This window comes from Protopterus annectens, unplaced genomic scaffold (assembly GCF_019279795.1).
Source record: "Protopterus annectens isolate FY-2018-M unplaced genomic scaffold, PAN1.0 ctg64351_obj.part0, whole genome shotgun sequence".
NCBI lineage: Eukaryota > Metazoa > Chordata > Ceratodontiformes > Protopteridae > Protopterus > Protopterus annectens.
Window position 1 is genome coordinate 3537 of NW_025052424.1, and position 3258 is coordinate 6794.

The following is a 3258-nucleotide window of genomic DNA, read 5'->3' on the forward strand; positions in this document are numbered from 1 at the left end:
TCTTTACCAACCCTTAATGAGTGGGCGTTCCTCCTCCCTTTTATTTTTTTCCTGGGCTTTGGGAATCACCCATTTTGTAAGGACTGCAACTGTGAAACACGATGAACATAGTACAGTTGTGTACACTTACCATAAATGTAGATGTTTGAGTGTATTCACTGTTACAGTCCTGGTTCCCCCCCTTCCATCCCCCTTTTTTCCTAGGCCACAGACTGGATTTTTCTTTTCCTAGTCTAACCTTTTTTGGGGGCTCCTGAGAGTTAAGGCAAGTAAAGCTGTGGAAATGGCGTTGGCTGCCTTCCTTTGTACCTGACGTCAGGCTTGAACCGAAGGCAGCTGACGTCATATACCAAGGACTTTGGTAGTCTGGCTGGCTGTGGGCTACTGGGAGCCGGATATCCCATTTTGTAAGGACTGCAACAGTGAATACACTTGAACATCTACATTTATGGTAAGTGTACACAACTCTACTTTCTACAGACTGCCAAGAGGGGATCTGTGGCTCGCCTACAAAGCAGCGTTAATGGACCTGTAAGTAACGATGTCAGCCTGATCTCATCTCCTATTCTGAGTTGTGTCGCTTTCTAATTGTAAGATATAAATGTTGCATTCTGCACACTCAAAGGTATCATATGCTGAATGTTAAATTTATTGTACATAAGTCCATTTATAACTACTGGATATTTGGTTCAGTGGTTTTTCCTTCTGTTTATTCTGGCTTTGCATATTTCTTGCTGACTTAATGCTTATATTAGTACTTTGTATTTCTGTTGCATACCTAATTTAAATTGTTTCTCTTTGATGCTTTTGGTAATGCTTGCTGTTTGAGATGCTTACCTAATGTAAACTGTTTTAAAATTTTTTTATATTTTTTTGTCCTTTACGTCTTTTGTCAACATGGCTTGTGTTGTAGCTGTAAACTGTTCTTGGACAATTTCACTTACTTGGTTAAGAACTCATATGCAAACATACATGTAAATATACCTATGTAAAAAGTAATTGTGCACTTAAGACATGGACTCAGTGGTTATAAGAGTAGAAGTTTGAACATCTTCTGGCATTTGGTTTGATGGAGAATGCAAGAGGAATGCTAGGCGATCATGAGGACCATAAGATGTCTAATGATATACACCTTTAAGTCAAATCACTTTAAAGTTCCTTTTAAATTGTATCAAAATGTAAGCGTTTAAGTTATATCCCCCCAGATGCGACTTGAATAGCCACTCTTAAAATTATTTCACCCCAGATGGGACTCGAACCCACAATCCCTGGCTTAGGAGGCCAGTGCCTTATCCATTAGGCCACTGGGGCTTGTGGATATTCTTACTTAGTTTACTTGACATACAGTCCAGGAGACTATTATGTACCCCGCTTTTGCATTTTCCTCAAAGCACTGTCTGGTTAAAGTACTTGCACAAGTACGTAAATGAAAATGGAAGGTTTCATATCTTGTTCCTGGAAGTAACTCATTCATACGTCAGAGCTTCAGCCTTCTCCACTAATTGCCAAACTGAGAAGGTGGTGACTTAGCGGTGGTACATCAGCAGGACCACTTTGTTCTGATAGATATGTCATTACTGAGGTTTTAAGCTTTTGGTGGAATGTAAACTTCTGATGTGTGTTGTAACTGAACTCAAAAGACTACAAAAAATACAGTATGTGTACAATCAGTGCTAAGAACGTTCGATTTTTGAGTAAATACTAGGTGTTGGTTTAGATCAATACACACAGGCATTTCACAAAATATTTGTTTGTAGCACAATTGTTGGTGGGGTATGTACCAGTATAATAAATAAATAGCTGGTGTTACAACATTTTTCAGGGCTTTAGAGTATGCAGTGGGTAGTTTTATGGTGAGAGTAGTTCTATGACAGTAACAGCTTTCTGCAACAGCGTGAAAAAATATATAAAAGAAATGTGTCCCCTCTCTTTATTTTGGCGTAACCCTCTGGCTGTTGTCCCAGTTAATGTGTCTGTAAAACCCCTGGATTACCCAGCTGCTCCAGCAGGCTGTCCTCCATGTAATTTTAGTTCCAGATCAGCCCCTAACTTCTCAGAGTCCATCTTAATGTGCACATTTTGTAACACCTGAAGAGCAAGGGTCCTATAGGGAAACACATGACATATCAGAAGAAGCCATTATGTGATGGCTAGTCAACAGTCCCTGGCCCTGTTACCCCTTCCAGTGTGCTGCCATCACTGTGTTCAGCAGTATCTTGAGGATACATCTGCCCTGGGCCCAGTGGCCTACCCCTAACCTTTCCACAAGCCCTGCCTCAGGTAGTCTCCTTTGCTATGATCTCCAATGTCCACCAGAGATCAGTAAGATCTCTACCCAGCATGCTCTCCCCCCACCCAGGGCAGGCACTCCCATGCTCTCTGTTTGCTCTACCAAGCACTTGAGATGCTAATTGAACCAGGATCACCTGAAAATTACAAATATGTTCTACAAAGTATTAGGATTTGTACCATTTTCTTCTTGTTTATCTGATACAACTCTGTAAATATGACTGTTTGACATGGATTGAGAGAGCTAGGAAACCTAACATGTTTGTGTTTTACCCTTCTTAGTAATAGTATGTTTTGTTGTGTTAGCAGACAGCTGTCATTCCTACTGCCACTGTATATCAGGAAGGCTGTGTGAAGCAAATCACCAGTGGACACAGGATACTCCCAGCAAGGTGAGGTGTACACTTGAAGGACATGGTGGTGAACAACTCTTACTTTTAGCCAGTAACACTTGATTTGATAGCTACCATTCATCGTGCTTGCCTGTGCTGAGCTACTATGAGTTCTTTAGGTGCATGCTTCCATTGTATACCCCGCACTTGGCTGAAGTGAGTGGACAGTTTGGCATGAGCTCGAACCCCCCCCCCCAAAAAAAAATGCCTGTGCATGGAAGTGAAGCAGTGAGCATTGCTGAGATGGTACATATACAGTAGGATTTTCACTGACTTCTTCCCCCTGGATGTGTGAGCTGACATCAACTGCTCAATCCTGTACTGCCAAAACCAGCTCCTCCACCATTTCAGGCTATCTAGGGGCATAGTCAAGGTTCCAGCTGTCTATGCCATGGAGCTAATTCATAGGTTATTAAAAACTAATTATTAGAGCTAGTCCCAGTCATCTTGTGTACTCTTACACTGACCGTACACTTGCATCATGTCCTGATTGCACTCCTTCATCTTATATTAGTCATACACTTAAGTCATGCACTGGTCGTACACTTACATCAGGACATGTGTTAGTATGGAGTGC

The 3258-nt window shown here is 41.5% G+C and overlaps 1 non-coding gene across 1 annotated transcript; it reads right to left on the bottom strand.

Moving 5' to 3' along the window:
- Positions 1 to 1238: 1238 nt before the first annotated feature.
- TRNAR-CCU lies at positions 1239 to 1311 on the bottom strand. The gene has a single exon. It is a non-coding gene; the product is annotated as a tRNA-Arg (tRNA).
- Positions 1312 to 3258: the final 1947 nt, after the last annotated feature.